Here is a 24,381-nt window from a genome sequence, read left to right as displayed (position 1 = left end):
TTGCTCTCCCCCCCCCCACCACCTCTTTACTGCAACCACCTGACTACAAAATCTTGGCCCTCTTCATACGATCCCTTGACTTTGCAAGGAAAACATTTTCAAAGGCATGCGGGCAACCTGACTAAAAGACCAAAAGATTTACCATGGTCAGGACACCTGGTCCCCATGGAGCCAGACCTCAACATCTTCAAACCAAACCAAAAGCAAATGCAGTTCTTCAGGGTGAACCCGCTGCCTGAGATGCCTGGAGATGTGAGGCACTGCACAGAACTGGGACACGCTGTTTTGACCTGCTGGGAGCTCTGTGAAGGAGCCACGGGCTGCTGCACCCTTTCTCCAGGTGGCCTCAGCTCTGTATTAGTGGGGGGTGGGGTGCTGATCTGTCAGTCCCAGCAGCTGCTTTGTGTCCCTGCTGGAAAATGGGAGGTTTTAGAAGAGTGGGAAGACAGGGCATCCAGCGATTAGCACGACAACCCTCTGCCTAGCTCCTGTTTTGGCCTCCTGACATTTTGGGGAGGCTGGGGAGTGGTTTGGGGAAGGTCATTGGAGGGGATGAGAGACAGGGAAAGTGTCAGCTGAACCTAGATGGGGGGCTCTGGTTGCAACCTGTGGGCGAGGGGATCCTTCAGAGCAGCCATGCGGGAATGGGGGAAAGGGGGGATAAATCATAGAGCCCAGGGTGTTGCATTTTAATGCAGGAAATGTTCCCTGTCTCCTTGTTTTCTGCATAGCCACAAAGCTCCCAGTCTGTGCCGAGGCAGTGCCAAGCTCCCAGCCCCCCTAATAGAAGTTGCTTTGTGGAGGAATGTAACATTGACACGTTGTTAGGAGAGGATTTTCTTTAAGGGCAGCCAAGCCCCAGTGCTGTGGGAGAAGAAAAGCTGAACTTGCTCCAGCTGCCGCGGTGCCAGAGGCCGCGGGGAGGAGAGGGTGAGGGACACATCCAGTATCCCGCAGGTCAGCGCCGCGCCCAGAGCGCGGAGCCCAGGAAACGGGGCGATCCGACGTGACGGGCAAGCTCGTCTCCGGCAAAAAACGCTTCCCGAGAAGCCCGTGCGGCGGCCGGGATGGTATTTAACGTCGTTTAGAGCTAATTAGTGCCCTGAGAGGCGGAGGCAGCCCCCGCCGCGCAGCCCGGGGCGCAGCAGGCAGAGCCGGGGCCGAGCGGGACACCCGGGCGCTGCGCGGGGGAGGCCGCTGCCGCTCGGGGCGCTGCGCGGGTGCGCAGGGGCTCACACCGTCCCTCAGCGGGCCGCGCAAGTTAGGGGGGATGCGCTGCTCGCACGCCCTCTGCCTCCGCCGTGTGTGTCATGGGGGCGCGGGGAAGGAGAGGAGCCCGTTAGCAAATACGAACGCCACAGACCCAAAGGCGCGTAGAAGGCGCAGCCGCGCAGTGGCGGCTGCCCCGCGTTGGCAGCCCCGCGCAGGTCTGGCGGGGCCCCAGCGCTGAGAGAGTCAGTCCCGCAGCGGGAGGAAGGTGCATCCCCCGCTGCCCGCCGATTCCATCCCAAGGTACCACCTGGCTCGCGGCGCTGCGGGAGAAGGGATGTGAGCACGGCGGGTGCTCGGGCCGCTGCCGGCCTTCCTACCGGTCGCAAAAATGTGCCGAGTTCTAGGGGGATGCGTGTCTCGCAGTCAAAACACGTATTTCCGAAAAGAGCTTTGTAGAAAGGACAAAGGAAGCTTAGGGCAAACACTGCCCCCCCCCCCCCCCCCATCTCCCCAGCTTAAATTTGAAACTCATTTCCAACATAATTTGCTTCCCGTTTCTTCAGGCATATTTTAATTCTTGCTCCTACTTGTGGGTTTTCCTGGATATGAGCTTGAGAAACGGCACGGTTAGAGGGGGTGGAAATTTGTGTGGTAGGTGGGAAGTTTCCTTCACTTGTTTTTCACTGCGCTTTTTTTTTTTTTTTTTTTTTTTTTTGGTGTTCCTGAGACTTTGAACAGTAATACAATTATTTCAATGTTTATTTAATTATTTTAATGCAGTTGGAAGCTGTTCATCAGGTCGTTACTAAAAGTTATAAACAATTAGCAAATTGTACTTCTCAGTACAGACAATTGTTCTTTTACTTCTCAGTAGTAGTAATGCTTTTTGTCCTTCACTCAGTGTTTAAAGCATTTTCCCCCTTTCCTCAGACGGCAAAAAATCTGCGAGAGAGGTGTGTTCAGTCTTTGTTTTCTGTAGATAGAGTCACATTTATCAACTACATCAGTCAGTGTATTTGTATGTATAAAGCTGGTTTGTGGTTCAGTTGGAGGCTTTATTGAGGGGTTACAGTGCAGAATACTCCTGCCACAAACATAGTGGAATTCACTGCTTGTGCCAGCAAATATTTAGGCAAGAAATACAAATTTTTATGTCACAGGCAATCTGCTTCCAGTTAGATCGGCATAGGTACCAAAAATAAGGTTGACCAATAACTGAGAGAATGGTGTCTTGTTAGAGTTCACAGTGGCAATTTTAAGTACAGTTTTGTTAGTGTAAGTTGAGTTTTAAGGGACATGGAGTTGGAGTAACACTGTGAGAGTGCTTTGGACTCTGTAAAATTGTGGTTTATGAATTTGTGTATTACTTTGAGATTTGGTACTGCCATTGCCTAGCAATGACTTTCCGAAAGGAATTGCAAAGACCTGGCAGGTTTCTACAGTATTATGCATACCCTCCCATCCTTCAGATTTGCTTTCATCAAGCTTGACTGTGTGAAGTGTAAAATCTTTTTCAAAACTATTTCCAGTCACATTTTAGAACCATAATGTAAATAAAGAACATTTAGATTAAAGCCTACTGTTTCTTTTTTGAACTCTGATATTTTTTTACAATTTTGATTGTGATAAATGGCTTTGGAAAATGGATGAAAGTATTTTTCCTTTTTTAAAAAAAGTGTTGCATTTTACAAAAGATGTGACAAGTATACAATGGATGATTGTGTTTCTAAAAGTGCTGAAGTGTTGAACAATAAGGAACTAGGAACTAGGTCAAAAAAGGAAGCTGTAACTATTATTTTTTTAATAAAATGGTTTGGAAATACGTGGTTTAATCAGCATTTCTTCCAAAGGCAGATCATCTTCACTGTCACTGATTAAAGCAATATTGAAAATCACCACATCTTTACTAAGACCCAGTTTCATTGTATCTTGATCCTTTTCCATAGCCTTACATCTGAGGTGCTTAGCCTGGATCAAAGCACTAGGAAATAGATCTCAATGAACATTCTGGCAGGGTCCTGAATTTAAGGGCTCAAGCGAATTTGTCCTCTTGATCTTCAGTGCGGTGACTGAAGTATCTCATGAAGTTTCTGTCAGTAAGACAGGGCTCAGTTCCAACTTTAGTGGGCCTGTAAAACCTTTGCATGTAGTCAGTCCATACAATTTTATGAATGATGACAATAACAATGCAAAAACTTCTTTTCATGTTGTGACCATTACAAAGCCATAATATTATTGTGGGGTTTTATAAGAGTTACTTAGAAACTGAAGAGAGTTTTCCCCTGTTTTACTGCCGCATCTGACAGAGTCCCTCATAAAGCAATGAAAATAATTCTTTCAACCTCTTACTTCAATCCAACAGAAGAAAAGAAGAGAGGGGTTATTCACATTAATTAAATCTTGGCATTTGGAGTTCCAGGCTTAATCTTGTATATCTTATTCAGCCAGTCTAAAATAATTTTAGTGGGGATTTTTTAATATGCTAGAAATATAGCATTGGTCTACTATGTCACAAATTCTAACAGCTCACTGTGTACCAGCATTTCAGTATTCAGCAACTGATTTATTTATTTTTTCCTGATTTCAGATCTGAAAAAAAACCACCCCAAAACACCAAAAAACCCCAGGGATATCTTAAGAGGTTTTACTATAATAAATGTCTCTTTAAAACAATAATTTATTACACGTTGAATAATAGTAAGATGTAGGATGCAGTCAGTTGGCTCCATCAGAGGATTTAAACTGTTAAATCAGTGCAGAACTTGTCTAGGAAGATCAAAAATTACAAAACAGAGCCTCACAACTATACACTTCTATAATTAGTGCAACAACTATATTAAAGAAAAATTTAGAGAATCCAAAATAAATAAAACTGTTTTCCAGAATATTGAAAGAGTACAGCAACATACTTGGAGGACTCTTGATAGTTTTTATATCCTGCTGCTTATGATTCTTTTATCTGTGAGTTCAAGGGGACATAGGAAGATGAGCACTAATGGAAGAACAGGCTCTAATTTTGTGTTAAAGCTATTTTTTCATTACAACTTATAAAATATTGTTTAAAAACATAAAAATTATACACTAAAATAACCTGTTACTGTGCAGGTTATGAGCAGTTTGATCTCAGTGAAAATCTGGAATGTAAAGAAAAATTATTTCACTTTGAATAACTTTTTACATTAATATTGTTCCTCTTAAAATGTTCATGGCCAAAATCGTCATAGAAACTCTCATAAAATTAGTCAGAGACATTGTGTTTCTTCTTTATGGGTTTGGTTCCCAGTTGAAGGAAATGTTTCAAAATCTATGGATTTCAGGATGCTTCATGTAATGCCCTTTTGGACTTACTTTGATAAAAGAAAATGATCACCTGAAATGTTTATATTCTTAGTCCATATTTGGGTCACTTTGGACCATTCATAATAGGATGCTTTATCAGAGCCATGCAAGTTTGATTTCAGATTCTTTTTTTGAAGTGATGCACTGCAGAAAAAGCATTAATGATCAGAATCTTTCTTAATCAATAAGCCCTACCTTGAGTTTCAAGGATTATATGCTCTTATCAGTAATGATTGTACTTCAGTTTGTGCTGTATTGATCATTTCCACCTGATTTACTTCAGTAAACTATGAAACTTCTTGTTTTGAAGTAAAGTTTAGAAGTCTGTGCACAAAAGTAATCAGCACTTCACATGCAGACTGAATTTGGTAGGATTTGGATCAACCTATAAGTGAATTTTCTGATACCTTCAAAAAGGGAAATACCCAATTTCCTTTACAGTAGGAAAAGCCTATATAAATGTTTTTTCTTCCAGTTATTTAAATGCTTTATTAGTAAGTATATTTGGCTGCTTATATGTGTGTCTGAGTGGTAATTCTTTGGTATCACAGATTCTATCAGTATTTTATTCAGCACTCCTCACACTAACAAGATGACATATTACTTATTTTGTGGGAAAGGTCAGCCGGCTGCAGCAAGTGTTTGCTCTGCCTTCAGCGAAATCACAAATGTACTGTACAAGATCTGAATGCTGGTTTTTCATGAGCTCATTGCTTGCTTAAAACATTCATCACTTAAATGAAGTAGTATGTTGGAAGCTGTGTTATAACCAAGACCAGGATTTCTGTTCCCCAGGCTGCCATTTTTGCTTGAATTAAACCTCTGTTTGTGGGCATTATTGCACATCAGACATTGTGGAGACCTGCTCTCAGCTGGGGATGAGTGCTGCTAGAGACTTCCACTCTAAAGCACAGGGCATGAATAGGAACCAGTGATAAAGAATGGGGAAGATATGCAAAGAAATTAAGTGTTCAGACTGAAGTCAAAATGCATCCAGGTTAGAAGCAGGATTCTGACTCTTTTATTGCTGGCTCCGGTGAGCAAGTACTTGATACTTGTACCATCAAATATTTCAGACCAGTCATGCCTTCCTTGACTTTCTTGTACCAGTAAGCTATGCCTTTTGTCTTCAGATACTTCTATTACACTTGTTATGGGTGGGCAGAATATACAATGTTTACTGTATTTTAGACTTTGTCCTCTGATTTGCTTGTGCTTCTGAAAAATGTGGAAGTGTTCACATGTAGAACAGCCATTAACAGAAGTTAATGGTGATTCTGTTTACATAGTGGGATTTCAGTTATTAGGTCTCAGTGACATTACATGGAATTATATTATGACATAATGCAGGTACTGCATTTCTTATTATTATGCAGTGGTTTATATCTACGTATTTATATTTTATGCATTTATATAATACAGTGATTATATGATCTATTACATTTAATGTGTTCTCCTGTGCTGTTTTTAAAGCAATTTATCCTCTTCTGTTCAAATCTATCCATATTGCTGTTTTGTTTAGTCTTCTATTTGCAAAAGCATGGAAAAATCTGCTTTGTGTGTTGATATACACAGAGGAATTTTCAGATGAGACTTTCTTTTCTCTTCTTAGGGAATTAATTTTATGAAGTTTATTCAGTTGTGTTTTATCAAAGGATTCAAACTCAAAGTTTTTGTAGCTCTCAAATTGAAGTTTAGCTGTTCATTTATAAATATGCAGTAATTGTAATAAAACAAAGGTCACTGCAGAATTCCATTGAGCATTATTTGCATTCACTGTAACAAGAAATATAAAATGCTCTTTAGGATAGAGAAAGTTGTACATGATATAAAGTACAAATTTACAAATTATGCATCATTGATGTATGAATATTTCAGAGTTGGAGCCCTTACTGATGCTAGTTAAATCTCAAGAGGAAGACAGTCAAATTTTTCAAAGTCATTCTCAGTTTTATTAATCCCTTACCAAAGTTATGAATAAAGTTTTTGTCAGTCTACTGACACATTTTTCTGATGGACTAGCCACCATCAGAATTAATAAAAACAATCTATAATAACAGTGTATGAGACCAGTGTTACGCTACTCTGCAAAGGCCAAATCATTGTCCTTACTCAAGGCAAATTCCCCATGCTATCAATATAATTTGGTCTAAATGAATATTAGATTAGAGCCCACAAAAGAGACATGAAACAATGGTAGCATGTGTTCCTTCTACCAAAAGCAAATTGTTTCATAATTTGTATTAATTAAGGGTTTTTTCTCTGTAATTTTACTTTTTAAACCATCCTTGACATTTAGTTGAGTGAAGCAGATGCACTTAAAAAAACCAACTTTGTAACTGCTCACTGTCTTTCTTTCTTTTTTAGCTGGTTAGCCTATCTCTTTATGCGCTGCACTTCGGTTTCTTGGTTTTCTTCTTAATTTTCTGAAGGGACAACAGGGCATATGACATACTCAAATTAGTATTCTTTGATGGTGCTGAAAATGTGTGCAACTGAAATTTGGAAGCAAACTATTTTCAGTTTTTCAGTTCAAATTTCATTTATATCTCCTTGACGTGGCAAAACCACAACAAAAACAGAAACTTTGAATACCATCCATTTTTTGGTAGCTTGATAGAAAACTGATGACAATAGGGAGAGCAGTGTGTCATCCTTTTTTTGGGCAGTTTTCACCAAATTTGCTCTTTTTTATTCAGTTGCAAAACACTTTGGGAGCTGACTTTGGTTCCTGCTCATCTTCATGTACTGCTAGTTCATTCATCAGTTATGCAGAGACAGTGTCTGTTTATAGCATGGATAATAATTTTCAGCCATAGCTGATAGTTGTGTGCTATTGAGCAGCTTTGCTGAAGGATGATTGGGAGGCTGAAGGATCAAAACAGCAATTCTCCAATGGAATTAGCCATGGAAAATGATTAACAGGCCTTCTAACCTTACTGCTTCTAACTGGCATTGCAAATACCTTATTTTAAGTGGGAATTTGTTAACCAGTGTCATCAACTGAGGTATGTTACCACCTGTTGCTTGTGAGAATCTGGGACCCCATTGCTGCAGAGATGGCTCTGGCCTCACTCCTTTCTCTTTGCTGAGCCATTTCAGCACACCAGCCAAGCAGAAAACTACTGACCTTGAGGTTTTTTAGTTAGATTATCTTGATGCTGTGTGTGTTATGATGGCCCAGCCAAGCCTCCATCAGTACCAAAAAGCGGCACAAGAAAGAGCTGGAGAGGAACAGTGGTACTGGCTCAGCCAGGTTTAGATTTGCTTTGGAAAAAAAAAAAAAAAAAAAGTTTTTTGATAAAGTGGTTAATACCCATTACCCTTGCCCACTCTTTTGCATATGTTAGCAGCCAGTTACATCATACTGTGTTTCTAGGCAGCTGTACCAGGTTTGGTTACAATATTACTGGCCAACCCTTCAAAACAGAGTCCAAGATACATGTTCATTCAGGGCTTCCTGCTGACCATTAAAGAGTGGTGCAGATTTCTGTGAAAGTGTACACAGAGTGCTCAGGGATGAGCCTGTGAAGCCCTTGGAACTCATTCCTGTAGTGCAGCTAGAAAGAGCTTAAATTACAGATTAGAAAATCAGGGAATTGAATTCATGCTATTTATTGGTTATGAGGAATAATATTGTACATCCTTTATGCAAGAACACTTTCTCCTGAAAGGATTTTGGAAAATCTTAAGTCTGAAGATTTAATGTGGAATATTTCTTTGAATCCTAAATTATTCACTTTTTCTTATACGGTATTTGCTTCTCTACCCTACCAATATATTATTTGCAGTCCCTTCTGTACTGTATGCATAGAAGATTTCAACTGTCTGCAAAACTGGGTACTTCAGTTTGAGCTATAACAAGTTATTGTTTTTATCCTTGGAAGTGTTTTGGGTTGGTGGGGTTTTTTTGTTTGGTTGGTTGGTTGGTTTTTGTTTTGTTTTTTTCTCTGGCATTGGCTGATATCTGCAGTGATTGGCACACATACAGATGCTCCAGTACTGGTGGGTTTGAAGGTTGATAGATGTGCTTCATACTGACAAAGGAAAGGAGGAAAAATGTTTAGCACTGCAGGTGTAATGTGAGTACAGAGCCTAGTCCAGCTGGTCCCGTCTGCACCAAATGTCTAGGAAACCACTAATATAGAGAGTATCATGAAGGTTCACTCTCCTTCGAAGGGAGGGGGGTGCCAAGGCTGGGATATTAGCCAACCCCAACACCTGATAAAGTTGTGGGAGTTATGTACAGGGCCATAGGGCTTCAGCTGATTACGCTGTTATTTGGGTTCATAAATGCAATAGATACAAGTTTCACCTCTTGAAGCAGAATTGTGATCAGAAGAAAAGTTTGATAGTTATTGTCCTGGGAGAATGTAATAGACTTAAAAATAATTGGAGCCAGGCCTGCAACCGATGTTTTCCTGTCTTGTAAATTAATATTCAAATGATTACATATTTGTTCTCTTTAGTCAACTGAGTTTTTAATTTATCCACAAAAACTGAGGCAGCCTCAAATCTGGGAAAAATCAAGAGTATTCCTGTTCCTTGACTGGACAGAGCCTTCTGAGAAGAGGTGCAAGTGACTCTCAGGAGTCTGCTACTTCTCACAGCTAAGGCAGTGCCCAGGCCCTTGTGTGCATCTAGGGCATGTTGCTTATGGCTCTTAGACATCAGCAGGTGTGGGCTGCCCTGGGAGGAACACTTTGGAGGTCCTCATTTTGGATGTAGGCCTTGGAAGTGATGATGAGGCATGCAAATTTATTTGGTTTCTTTTGAAAATACAACTTCTGTGCATCACTTTCCCCATGGTATTGTTATGATAGTACTGCCTTGCCTTCTGGTGATATTATGAGGATAAGTACATCAAAGTTTACAGTTTGCTCAGTAGTCAGTGTCATACAGGTACTTAAAATATATAGATTATGCCATCTCTGCTAAACCCCAAATATTTTTTTCCCCATAGCTCTGATGAAAATCAAACCCGTGTTGGCTTCAGGTATTTTCTGGTGCTTGAAGTGAAAGTGTGATTTTATTGGCTGTTTTTCAGATGAACTATATGAAGGGAATGAAGGACTCTTATGTTTATATATCTCCTATTTCATGCTTTTAAGATTTTAGATAATGGATTTTTGTCCATGTGAAATTGAAATGTTGCAAAGAACAGAATTTGGTCTGATAACATAACACAGACAGTAACTATACAATAAAAGAATTTCTATCGTAAATAAGACATGAGGGGGAACCCAAGTGTGCCGTGATGTAGCATCTAAATATTTTTCAGACATGACTAAATTCCTGCTTTTGTGTTGACTTGTACATAATTAATCATATTGAATCAAAAGGATTATTCATGTAAATGGGATTTAATTAAAAGCAGGTTTACCAGTAAATACCCTCAACTGAAAATGTGGGTACCTTAAATATATCTAAACAATATTAAAAGAAGAAACTAATATTTTGTTACTAACAATATTTTCTGTAAATATTATCAAACAAATTAATTATAAAATAAATGAAAACAAATATCTATCAAATAGATCAATATCAAAAAGTAATAAATTAATAACAAATTTCCTACAGAAGGACTGTCTTACATAAATTGAGCAAATATTCTTTGTTCTTGTTATCCTAGAACCTAGTTTTTTGCAGTTCCCGGACCTGCACTGTCTTAACTGATCATCAGTGTAGTCTTCATTAGCTCTGGGATCCCCAGTGCCATCCCCTGCCCCTCGCTGACCCGGCCAGACCTCTGCCCCTGCCACTGCATCCAGTGTCTCCTGCTCGGACACCTCTGCTCTCAAACAATTCTCTCATTGCCAGGACTGTGCTCTTGTTCATTTAATCATTGTGCTGGGATAATAAGTATGTCATTCTGTACAGAATAACTGTTTGTTGCTACCATCCATAAAAAGAATATGGTTCTACAATGATAAGCAAAAATTAAACAAATCAGGCAATACCTGGCTGGTCATTAAACAGGCTAAACAAAGCTCCAGGAAAAACAAGAGAAGTTCAGACAATACTTGACATATCCTGAGGCTTCTTAATGGCAACAGCAGTGCTGTGTTTGTAAGGATACAGGGCTACACTAAAAAACGTTTATAGAATTAACTGGCAAGAATGACACTGGTTATCATCACTGTACTTTTTTTTTTTTTTTTCTTCTGTTGAATGTGTTCAGGAGCTGCCATGGAATTTGTTACAAAATGTCAGTAGTCTAAAGCCTGCGGGTTTTTTTTCAGCATTAGATAAAAGAAAAAGTAGTATCACCTTATTGATTTATATTTGACAAATGGTATCACACTAGACACGTCTGGATAAAAACAGATGACTTTAGGAGCAGTTGGCTGATGTTTGGCTATGACTGACACAACTACAACAGGAGTAATAGATGCTTCTTAGTTCTTGTTTTTGTGTAAATTTAGAGTTGTATTTATCTCTAAATTTTTCCTTTCACAAAACATTTTAAATATATGATACGTATTTAAACACAAAGTTTACAGTCATTTAAGATGACAGCCACTGTCAGGGAGTTTCTTCCTAAGAAGGAGAAGGCATTAAATTATGAAGTACTGGGAGATAATATGTATTGTATTATGAGCTGTGGAAGAATATCTGGCCCTGAAGGATGTAAGTATACATAGTAAAGGTTATCAAAAAACATGACAAAAAGATCATCTTTAACAACAGAATTTATAATTTACTTAGATCGCATAAGGTGAGAAATGCAAAAGCAAGCATGTAGGATGTTTTGATCATCTACCAAAACACTGTCCAGCAATTACTAGATTTCAGAGATTGGCAACTGCCATTTTTTAAAATCCTAACTGAATACCTTACAATAATGCTGTGGCACAGTGTCAAAGGATTTGTTTTACTTTTCTAAGGTCTGTTTTCTATTGTGGGTGTACACTGACCACAATATTTCACTTCAAACAGTTGGGTATGGAAGATCTTAGGGAATCATTTTGTATTAAAATCCGTGCGGATCTTTTCAGTGATCTGGTTGCTATTTTTCTGGCTAAGAGAGATGTCAATTAAAAAATAGAAGTTATTTTGCTAGCAGCACAGAACATTGTGAATTGTATAGCCCTATTAACATGGATCTTTGTTGCATGTCTGATACCAGCCAAGGATTTAAAAGTCTTGTCCATTCAGTCTTTTCCTCAGAGCTTAGTTATCATTACAAATTTTGAGCTTGTTTTGTGACTACTTATGGTCTTTGTGCATTTTAAGGATAAATACTGTTAATTGATCTTTTCTGGCAAATTAAGGAGAGTCCCTGTGGTATTCTGGAGAGAAGTCTATGCAGACCTTTATGCAGGGAAAAAATTAGATTCCAGAACAGCTGAAAAGCTGAAAATTTAGAAAGTATTTGTGTCTGTTATATGGATTAATTCAAAAGGCATAAGTAAATTAAACACTGGAGACTAAACATAGGGTGCACTGGAGATTTCGTGAAGTAAAAAAGTACTGGAGTTGTTAAATCTCTTCTATTCAAAGACACTATTGCGATATGACACCAAGATGGTGTCTGGTACTGTGATGTAGTCGGGAAGCCTGCCATTTCAGGACAGGGATCCTTTTGGCTTGCAGACGAAAAGACCCCTGGTATTTTCCTTTGTTCCTTTGGCAGACACACGGCTCATGGTAGTAGTGATGTGCTGGTGAAGACACAAAGTGCTGTGTTGATCAGAGAATACATTATGTGCATGCTAACTTGAAGGGCGATCACACACTGTTCCTCTTATAAGACAGACCCTCAGGCCACAAAGTCCATTTCAGCATATTTGCTATTTGTAACTTGTAGCTTTCTGTTAGAAACTGCCACATTGCCCTGATGGAGCTCACAGTTAAATACTCAGCAGGCTTCTTGGTTTTTCTCTTGGTCTCCCTGAGCATTGTCGTGTGTCTAGGTTGTTAGCTATTTACATTACTCTTTCAGCTAAACCCTCAGATTTTCCAGAAGTTTGCACTTCCACAGAACTCCGGTCTTATTAGTACTCTTAACCTTACAGTTTATCCCTTCTGGGGTATAAAATAGGTGAAGTAAACACAGAAGCTCTGTAGGAATTACAAATGAAAAAAAATCAACCAAAACAAAACAAAACAAAGTATTTCAGCTAGCTCAAGAAATGCACAAGCTTGGACAAAGAAACAGAATCCCTGTATTTAATTCCCTGGTTTTATTTCCTCATCACTCCAGTCACACAACCAGTTGAAGCTGAAGGTCTGTGAAGAGTCCAGTACTCCCAGCTTTATGCAGTACTTTGCATGTGATTCCTCTGTGTCATGAATTCTTGCCAAATCTGGTTTGTTTTCTCCCATTGCTCTGTGCCATCATCTTCTACTGGTCTTCTCCATTGGTTTTATGCACAAAAATGGTCTCAGTCATAAAAGGCAGGATATGCCTTCCAGCCCACGCCCCATTAATTTCTTCAAGTCCCATCACTGCTGTGATGGTAGAGTGCAGGAAACCAAATTGTAGTGGGTGAAGCTAGGAATTAAATGTGTATGTTGCCCAGAGCCTGCCCTCAGTCAGGAAGCGCTTCAACCACCGGTACAGAGCGGGGTTTCCTCTGAGTTGCTTCTGCTGACCCCATAAATCTTGCTTTGTTATTTCTTGCAGTGCTGTAGTTTCATGGGAATATCAGAACGCACCAATGCTTAATGTGAGCCTTTGCCTGCTAGTGAGGGCAGTATCCCAGGAAAGAGAAAATATGGGCTTAAGTTTCCTCAGGCTAAGGATGACCATGAATTTCTATGTCCTCCTCCTTAAGAGATACTTACTTTAAGTAGCGTATTCGTATGTGAAAGGTGTATTCTACCTTTTTCCATAGCTGGTATTTTTGAATAAAAGTGAGCAAAAAGTCTTTGGGTTCAGCTCAGTAATCTCTGAAGTATATAGCATTGCCCAAGGGTGTGTAGAGGTTTGGTTATCAGCAGGTTAGATGCCTTTTGCTGGCACACAGCAGACTTATGTGGTCATCTACATCCCCAACCAGGCTTGAAGAGGGAACAAAGTACAGTATGCAGTCCCAGAAGCCTTTATTCAGGCCCATTGGGAACAGGAGTGTCCTCACATAGGCTCTTCAGGAGCTAATTCCAGGGCATCTGCACCACTTGCTTGAAATGAAGCTTCCAGTTCTGCTCAGTCCCCTTTTAGACACCAAAGCAGGTATCTAGAACATGTACAAATACTGAGAGTTAATCCGTTTGCAGTAACCTTGAGGATTTTCATGATGTTGCTTGTCAACCTTTTCTTTTGTTAGTATTTAATTTCCACTGATCCCAGTAGGACTGAAGGCAAGGTGAGCCAGAGATTCTTTCATGTTATCTGGTTTTGGGTTCTTGTCATTTTAAGCACAAGAACTACTAGAAAGTGCCACACACACTCTTAAAAATGGAATTCTCAGTAAAATCTCTGGATTTTTTTTATAATAAGCATTCTTTTTATTGTTTATATGAAAGCACATTTACAAGTTGGTCGCTCATCGGTGTAAGAAACACAAAGGTACAGGTTTTATTTAATCAAGATTTTACTTTTCCTATTGCTGTGGTTTCACTGTCACAAATGATTACTACATTTTTAATAGATTTGCCATGTGTAAATGCATTGAAGTCTACTCAAATGTGGCAATACCTTAATCAAAATGACACAAGAAGTCTTTGAAATCACATGAATTATAAACAACATTGAAATACTTTTCATTTGTGAGTACAAATGTGTAACAAATATGATTAAAACAAATAATTCAATGTATGTTTTACATTTTCTTGTTTAGATTATTTATAATAAACCACACAATAAGCTCAGAGAACTGGAAATAATTGTCTGCATAGAGACAATTGTATCTAATGATGTCATAAATCATTTACACTTTCATTTGGAGGATCTAGCTTAGAAACTGTTGAAATCAGTGCTTTTAACCACAGAATGACTGTGTTCCTTCTAGCCCATTGTGTCTGCAATAGTATAGAAATGCTTTAGATTGTCTCCTGGATTTTTATGGGATTGTCTTTGGTTTGAGGATTATGGAATGTTAAATACTGTTAGGAGAGAGTAATCTATGTAGGCTGGTTGTCACCTCTGCCAAAGAAACAGATGGACTGATGACCTTTCCAGGGCAGTGTTAGATCTATGTGCTTTTGAGTGACAATGGTTCTGGGACCACTTTTGCTCTCTGAGCTGTCTTTGTTCAGTTAATCTTAATTTGTAACACTGAATAGCTTTAACAACCAATCACAGCATTATTTTATTTTACTTTTTGCGGGGTCTTGTTTTGTTCTGTATTCCAGAAAATGCTATAAATTACCCCCTCCCTTTTTTAGTTACCCTGTCTCCAGTACATTTGCTACAGCTGAATTTGTCCTAGTTCTCCCAGGTGAACATTTAGCAGTGTGAATTTTGAACTCTGGCCAGATATCATACATAAATGTCTCTGTCCACACAGGTGTCCCTAATTTTTATTTTCCAAGTTTCTTTTTTGTGTATACCACTCATTAGTTGCATGATAAGGACAACCACACAGCACTCAGTTTTATAGTACTAATAATTTTGTGTTCGATTCATGTACAAATCCATGGTAGTCTGGAACAATCAATGCCATCTCACTGAGAAATATGCAGTTATAATGGTTAAGCAAATTTCCTAATTACATTAAACTATCTACTGAATTTATATTTTTTTACTAAATTTGTGTAGATTATATCTTTCTTATTCCTTCATATGTGCAATAGATTATTTCCTGTATTTTTGCAGAAACTGTTGGCATACAGGTATCAAAAGGCGATTTATGCCTCCCCCAGTAAGTCTGGGAAGTTCATGAGAGCAACAGGATCCTTGTTTCTGAGCCTACCCTCAACCATTTCAAGACTAATAAAATAAATTAACTAAGTGCTGCTGTTCTTTGTAGCAGTCCTTATATATTTCTCCCTTTAGAAAAAATGTTTGTAAACATGTAAGCTTTACATTCTTAAAAAAATTATGCTCTGAATAGATAGAATATACTTAAAATGTTAGAACTAGGAAACCTCTGGAAAACATTAGTAAATGATGTTGAAAGCTTGAATGGTTTACAACACCAGCTGGGTGAGAACAGTTAGCTAGATGACTTTTTTGTTGCAATTTAGCTTCTAGAACTGATGGTGGTCCCTGGAAGATCACTTAAGTTAGGAGGCCATCCTCACGGTTTGGTTATATTTTAGCATTCCCCTGGTGTGATGTCATATATAGGATTCAGATTTTGGAGTGCAGTAGTCCAAGAAGACCAGAGCTCAAGCTTTCAAACTTCAGTCATGATTTACATGGAGATTTTTTTAAGGTACAAATGCATATTAAGATTTTGGTATTCTACTATGTTTGAGAGTAGTTCATTGTGTTAATGTAATCAGATATAATAATAAATTCAAGAGATTTTAAGGGAGGTGCCTTAAGGCTATCATTTTGTCAGACCAATTTTGATGAATATATTCAAAAATACTTTTGAAATTATGTGATATAGACTCATAGATAAATTTAGGTTTGAAGGGACTTCTTAAGGTCATATACTCTAATCCCTTGCTCAGGGTAAAACCTGAGTTTGCATATTTTATTGAGCTGCATATTTTACTTCAGTCTTTTCTTTGGTTCATAGTGAGGGTTTCTCGATCCCTAATAGTTTGTACATATGTCAGTATTCAGCAAGTAGCTAGATACATAACCAGAGCTAGTGTGTATATTGTCAGTTTTGTTATACCCATCAATCACGGTAATGGTCTGTCGCTTTTTAGTTATTCTTTAACATGCTTCAGGTTGTAGTAGTCTAATTAGGAGTAAAATGATCTAAAATACAAGGACAGTGTGCAGAATGGCCAAAATAGTTAATCTGAAGAATCGCTAATAAATCATTCTAAATAAAGTTTTCTACAAATAATTCTGGCTATGTCAGCCTTAATCTGTAGATTTTTGAAACAGATTGGTATTTAGCAAGTCAGGTTCAGTATTACCAAGAGGTGGTATTAAAAAAAAAAAAAAAAAGTTTCTTAAAGTATTTTACATCACTCACACAAAGTGGGAGCATGTTTGCATGCTTTCCCATTCGCTTGTGATCTGTCACAGCTGTACCATGCTGCTGGTAGCTTCTGGCACTGAAAGACATGATAAGGAATCACTATTGAATACTGTTCTGGAAAGGGAAAAGAGAAAAGGCAGTCAGACAAAAATATTCAAAGTTAAAGCTTGTAGGGGAAAGATAAGGTGGTATAAAAAGAGAAATAGATTAATGCTAGCCAAAGGGGTTAAGATAATAAGGATTTTCTTACAACATCATAGGGAAAAAAACAAATACCAGAAAGACTGAAGGGGATGATATTAATCTGCTTTAAAATAGCTGAGTTAAAAAGCTTTTTTTTTAGGAATAAGAAATCAAGGGTGATTCTAAAACAATTAAAAAATAAGAAGAACTTGACAAACAAGAATAAGGTCACCTGTGGAAAACTGAATGTGCCAGAATCCAATGGTACAGGGTATATTTATCTTATACTATTAAAGTAAGTAAATAACACAGGATTGTACAATGGTTTTTTTGTTTTTTTTTTTTTTTAATTTAATGTGGCGGGTTGACCCTGGCTAGAAGCCAGGTGCCCCAAAGCTGCTCTATCACTCCCCTCCTCAACTGTATGTCAGGGGGAGGGAAAAATATAACGAAAGGCTCATGGGACGAGATAAGGACAGGGAGAGATCACACAGCAATTACTGTCACAGGCAAAACAGACTCAACTTGGTGAAATTAATTTGATTTATTCCAATCAAATTAGAGTAGGGTAATGAAAAAACCCATAAATCTTAAAACAACTTCTCCCCACCCCTCCCTTCTTCCCAGGCTCAACTTTACTCCCAAATTCTCTACCTTCTCCCTGCCAGTGGTGCAGGGGCATGGGAAACAAGGGTTACAGTCAGTTCATCACACATTGTCTCTGCTGCTCCTTTCTGGTCGGGGGAGGCTCCTCACGCTCTATCCTGCCTGGGGTCCCACCCATGGGAGACAGTCCTCCATGAACTGCTCTAACATGAGTCCTTCCCATGGGCTGCAGTTCTTCACAAACTGATCCAGTGTGGGTACCGTCCATGGAGCACAGTCCTTCAGGAACAGACTGCTCCGGTGTGTCCTGCTAGCAAATCTGCTCCAGCATGGACTCCTTTCTCCATGGGGTCACAGGTTCTGCCAGGAACCTGCCCTGGTAGGGGCTTCCTATGGGGTCACAACCTCCTTCAGGCATCACCCTGCTTTGTTGTGGGGTCTTCCCTGGGCTGCAGGTGGATACCTCCTCCACTGTTAGCCTCCATGGGCCACAGGGCCCAACCTGCCTCACCATGGGCTTCACCACAGGTTGCAGGTGAATTTCTGCTCTAACATCTGGAGCACCTCCTCCCCATCCTTCTACATTGACCTGGGTGTCTGCAGAGCTGTTTCTCTCACATATTCTTTCTCCTCTCTCCAGCTGCAATTTCAGTTGCCCAGTCTTTTTTCCCCTTTCTTCAATATATTATCCCAGAGGCGCTACCACCTCAGATGGGCTTGGCCTTGGCCAGTGGTGGGGCCAGCCTGGACCCCTAACTGGATCTGTTAGACATGGGGGAAACTTCTAGCCGCTTCACACAGAAACCACTGCTGTAGCCCCACCTGCTACTAAGTCCTGGCCACACAAACCTAACACATTTAACAAGAAAACAGTTAACTTTAGGTTCTAAAAATCTAGTTTTGAGACTAGTAAAGCTTTGAAAAGAAGCTGAAAGGATATCACTGTGTGGAAATAACAAAATGTTAATAATTATCATGACTTTCTGTATTATTACATTTATTCTAATACTATAAATTTTACCCAGCTATCTTTTTGAATTGTAAAATGGGTGAATGAAAGGACAGTATTAAATGACAGTATACGGATTTTATTTAGACTTCTATTATGTTTCTTCAAAACTTAATTCAGATTGGTTTAGTTTTTCACACAGTTTTTAGAAGTGGACTATGGGCTGCATAAAATATCATAAATTAATAGAAATGAGGTAGTGACATGTGCATAAATTCATATTTGGACCTAGATCTTCAGTACTTATTTAACAAAGGAAATAATCTGCTTGATGAAACTTGCAGTTCAGCAATAAATTAGGAGGAAATGTAAATAACAGTGGGAGCCAGGAGAAAATAAAAAAGGCTTATATTAATTAGAAATGTAGGCAGAACATATGATAACAGCATTCAGAATACTGTAAACTAGTGTTCTGTCCTGTGAATAAATTTAAGTAAAATGGGAAGGGGAAATCCTGAAAGCAGTAATGGTGAATGATACTGGGAGGTGATTGCAGAGAGGAAGAGATGTCTGATAGTGATTTGGAACTCAAAAAAAAAGGTCCCTACATAAGCAAAGACTGAAAAGGTGGCTTTCAACCTAAATTTATTGTTCTTTGTGAACTGGATATAGAGTTACAAGTTTTTAATTTTTATACCAAAAAGATAATGGTACATCACAAACTTCAGAGAAGAGCAACCACAATGAAGACCCTGAAGTGAAAGGTTTAGGACAGAAGATTAAAAACAATAACCAATATGTACTTAAATTAAAAATACTGAGGCAGAGCTAGCAGTATATCCCTAAATATTTGAATGGTGTCCCCCTTCAAGTCAAGGAGAAGACTTATTTATGGAAACTTCAAGACACAGAATTAAAAGTAATTAATTGAACAAAGAAATGAGAAAATCTAGTTTGAATACCAGAACTAACTGCAACATCTGTTTATATGCAGTATAATTTTCAAAGCCATAAGCATGAGCATCATCACTAGATATAAATAAATTAGTTAAAAATACAATGAATTATTCCTAGTATGCTAGCAGGGGGGTGAAGAACTTAGGAAGGGAGGGTTAGAAGACAAAGACCACACTTTCTGAAGTTTATTGCCTGAGGATACAAGCTTGAAGAGACAGTGGTAAACATGAACAAAAGAACAGGATATTAAATTAGAATAATAAAATTACAGAATCATGGAATTGTGTAATATATGGTAAAGTTTCATGCAGCACTTTTTTTTTTTTTTTTCCCCTAACCAATTTTACAGAGGCATTATTGTTACACCTTCTTCTTTACTCAGCAAATACATTACAGTGAAATGCATTATGTACGTTAGGAATTCTAATATATGTAATGTATATTATATATACACATATATATGTACTCAGCATGCTTTTTCCATTCAAAACACTATGATCTGACAGTAAAGGATTTATATATTTTTATAAATAGATTTACCAATAAAAGAAAGGAAACTTTTGTCCTCCTGAACATGAAATGATGAAGACATGGTAGGTAAAGTAGGCTAATTTGACTCCTAAACTAATTTGCTGTTTTAAATGACAGATAAGGATGATCCATGAATGATAGAAGGAACACTGGGAATGTATGACACAAACCTAAATGTGGGTAGGAAGGTTTAATGGCTCATGGGATAGCAAATTGGACCAACCATCACCAATGTCCCACAGAAAGCCTTTCTGTTCATTGAGTTTTCTGAATATAAAACTGCTGTTTGCTTCAGAATAGAAAAAAAGCTCAAGAATTATATATTTGAGTGCTTACAGTGAGACTGAAACGCAACCTAACTGGTGCATAGCGTTTTTCCTGACTATTGTAAGGTGAATTAGATCCTAAATGTCTCCAGAAAACATTCAGAACCTGCAGAGCAAACCTAGCCTTTCCAGGGAGCACTCTTTTCTCACGTGAAAAGCAGGCTTATTTCATCCTGGAGGGGTTTTTAAAGGTTCACAGGATATACAGAAATCCAGTTTTCTTTTGCAGGAGTTTCTTCTCTGCTGTTAAGGCAAAGGCAGTTTTCCAGTCAGCCTCCAGCACTTTTTCTTGTTTGTCTTCTCAATTTCTCATTGCAGGATTGATTCCTTCAAGACTAGAGAAGAATATACTCTGGGGAAAGCCTGCAATGATTTCCTGTGTCACCCCTGGATTGTCTTAGGGCTAAATACACCAAGTGTGTCACACCAAAGCAAAGAATTAATTCACTGAGACCAAGATCTTGGTAAAAAGGATTAGACAGCTATAAAAGAGAACATCCCCAGTTATACGAGAGGACTTTAATTCTTTTCTTACGACACTAAATAATTACTTTTTAGATGTTTGGGGAAAGTGTGTCTGCTTTGGATTTCTTCTAGCATCCTAAGGCTTATTTTAGATCTATAAGTGTGTTTAGGAGGTATATTCTCACATGTTCCAAAACTCAATGCTGAAGAAAACTTCAGATTGTGATATACATCAGTGGAGTTGTATAGGATTTTAGAAGGCTTGCTTTCTTAACATATAGAAAGCTCAAAAAATTGTACTGCATGCTTTATTAGTTTGGAGCCACACAACATATTTTAGATCTTAGTCAAGAAACTCTTAGTAAGAGGATACTAAATTAGATATATACTTTTTAGATTCATTATGATATTTCCTACGCTTCTATGAACAGATGCATGTTGAGGCTGTAACTGAGGAAAGAAGAAATATTTATTAGAAAGTACATAACAATAGATTAAGATCATGTATTTGTTCATAAAAATGTGGCTTTAAAGAATATATGTATTTTTTCCCCCAAGGGAATGTGAAATGCCATTTATAAAGACACAATGGCCTCTGAAATGAAACGGGTATAAAAGATTGAAGAATGAGTCCTGGAAATAATCTACTTTGATACAATAAGCATACCGAGAGCTGCTTTCTATAGAATATTTTAACTTTTATTTTTACTGTGCCTCATTCAAAGGACCTGCATATTTTCCAGCTTTTCTTATACACAAGAAATAAACAAACAATACTGGTTTTCTTTCAGAAAAAGCTGGAGTCTTTTGCACAGTAGTTTGCTGGGGAGACATAAAAATAAACTCAGTGCCTGGAGGAATGTGTTAGAGTTTGCAAAATGTCAAGGAAATTTCTTTATTTTTTTTTCCCCAGCATGATGTGTTCTGTACAGAAGAACCATAGAGAAATTTTTTAATTTAAGAGAAAATAGATCTTTGTGAAGTCTTTGCTACAGATAAATGCCAGATCTTATCTTTTTAGCAGATGTCACTGCAAAACTCTTTCCAAAGTGAATTATACTTTATATTGAGTACCTCATTTACATACATAGCTAATTAGACCAGCAAAGAAACATTGAAACAGCATTTTGTATATATTGTTGGTTTGCAAAAGTCAAGTTACCTTGCATTGCTCTTTGTTTGTTCTGTGGCTTCAGAGAACAAGGAAAGAATGAAAAAAACCCAGCCAATTTCCATGACTGTTAATAGAGAACATAGGTATATTGAAAGAAATAAACAAACCCCCAACATTATCTTTGAGAAAAAGCAATAAATTTGTTCTTCCCAGATTTGCACATCATTAAATAAAAGGTTCTTCTTTTTCCTGTACATCTTGGTAATTGTTCATAACTAGAATTCCACTTCTGCATTGTCAGTGTATTCTCAGATATATACCTTGGGCTTTTGAGGTAGAAGTATGAATTATATTTCTTCAGTTATTTGTCTGCAGTAAAATTCTGCCTTTCAATTTAGATTCTATCAGATCCATAAACCCGGTAGAATAACAGACCTTCATACCTTAATGTGCTCAAGAGTTTATGTCGAGTATTATCCTATTTATATATATAACTCCATTTCATCTAAAAACATCAGTAGATTTATTAATTTTTAATAGCAATTTCAGCTTCTAGAATGTGAACCTCCCATAAAAGTTCCGATTTCAATCTATGCTGCCATTCATGATACTCAGTCCAGGATAAGCAGGCTTTGAAACAGGAAAGAAATGTGACATTATGTTTTATACAACAGAGTATAGATGGATTTCTTAACCTTTTTTATTGAGGAACGTATATTAAAACCACAGTAAGTAAAGAAAATTAATCTTTGGAATAGTGCACAAACTGTACGCTTACGTAATATAAAGTCTGCAAGCATATTTTATTTCTAGATAGAGTTTTATCAAATCTATTGCTAAACAAGCATCTTATGCCATCATTTGATTGATTCATAAACAATTTATGATAAAATTCTTGGCAATTTATGAATCACATTTTTTATACTGATAGGTTTTGCAGCCTCCTGAAGTATTATAGTATTATATAATCCTTTTTTTTAAATAAATCCCCATCCTATTGTAAACTACTCACTCTCCTTTTTCTTCTCAGTGACAATAACAGTGGGATTTGACACACTCAAGTACCAATAAAATAATTTAACTTCTCACAAATAATTATCAGCACAACTCAGGGAATGCTTTTAATGACCAAGTTAATAGGTAAGTTTAACACATCCTCCTGAAAGCAAACCTGTCACCCAATGGGTATTATATTAAATGTATTCTTTTGTAAATATTTTATTATGATTTGTGTTATTTTTTAATCTTCCATTTGAGCCATTTGCCTGTAAGTGATGGCTTACATAACTAACACATCATTTCTTCTGTTCCTTAGTTGAAAGAATTTAAAAACTGTTCAAAAACCAAAATTAAATCACTTTAACTAAATCCTTTAAAACACTTCAACCGAGAATGTGTCAATTGCAGTATCTGTGTAAAAGAGAAGTGTGTTTTCATTTCATGATCTAAATCTTCATTTCTGTGTTTGTGCAACTTGTCTTTGAAAATCCTGAGACATGAATTTTCATGGCTGTCATTTCATCTATCTGACTCTGACTTCTAAATACGAAAATCTTCAGCTTAACCTTGAATCTGGTAGAACTAAATTACGCTGTGCCTTCCTTCCTTCCTTCAAAACCCTGATCCTTTAGAGTGTCAGTACATTGAGCACTGTATCTGTATCAAAAAAATATTGTAAAAAATTTGGTCTTTGTAACAGCAACATTGATATCTCTACTCTTGTACCTATGGAACTCCTCTAGTCATTCTATATATAGTGACACTTGCCTGTGTTCAGGAGTTTTCTAATGTAGAGATTTTTGGGGGCGTGGGGGGTGGGAAAGAAGCTATTTTTAGACCAGATTTTGCTGCATAATTATTTTTTTTCTAACATATCTAGCCCTTATTTTATAACAGTAAAGGTGTTTATCTCAAGGAGTTGCTCACTAGAACAGTTAGATATTTTTTAGTAAAACATTTCCTTGAAAAATAGTAATTAATTTAAATAGGAAGTTTTGGAGACTGTATAAGCCTCTTTCATAAGGGTTTGATTTCTTATTGGAACTGGACAGAGAAAGAATGAGATGTAGAAAATAGGTAGGAAATGCAACTGGGATGTGGGAAGCCTGTGTTCAAGGACATGAGCTTTAATCTGCCCTCACCAAAAGGCACTAGATTTCTGGTAAGTTCCTTTCAATTTTTAAAGTTAAAACTATTTTCTTTTATAAATAAAGATTAATTGTAGAAGAAAAACAATAACCCTGTAGTCCAATAACTGGATGACTTGTGAAAAATAATAGAAATTTAGGGATGTGAATGTGGTCTCCTATATTGCTCAGAGTACTATAACCAAACGCAGCACACTCTATATTGCCTGTCTTTTATGGAAAATCCGGGGCTGTTTAGATCTGTCTTGTCCTCTTGTACGATTTGGAAGAATATATAAAAGGTTTTGGTTTTGAGTTGGTTCCTTGTCTATAAAATGCTCTGATTTCAGATTATGATTTCATTATATTGAGTGGAATTTCTCATAAAGTTGTTTGAAATAGTCAGTTGATTGTCTGAGATTTCTTGGATATAGTTTATAGAGCACAGAGTAATGGTAGAAAACACTAGGTGTATTACAATGCTTTTGTTCTAAATTCCTGGGTTTATTTTTTGGTTGAT

General features: G+C 37.7%; 1 protein-coding gene across 5 annotated transcripts in view; it reads left to right on the top strand.

Moving 5' to 3' along the window:
• The window catches only part of ADGRB3 (adhesion G protein-coupled receptor B3), a 466,174-nt gene that overhangs the window by 4,830 nt on the left and 436,963 nt on the right, over positions 1-24,381 (top strand). The window lies entirely within an intron of this gene.

Source organism: Falco biarmicus, chromosome 6 (assembly GCF_023638135.1).
Source record: "Falco biarmicus isolate bFalBia1 chromosome 6, bFalBia1.pri, whole genome shotgun sequence".
NCBI lineage: Eukaryota > Metazoa > Chordata > Aves > Falconiformes > Falconidae > Falco > Falco biarmicus.
The sequence above is the reverse complement of the archived record's forward strand: the minus strand, read 5'-3'. Positions and strand labels throughout refer to the sequence as shown.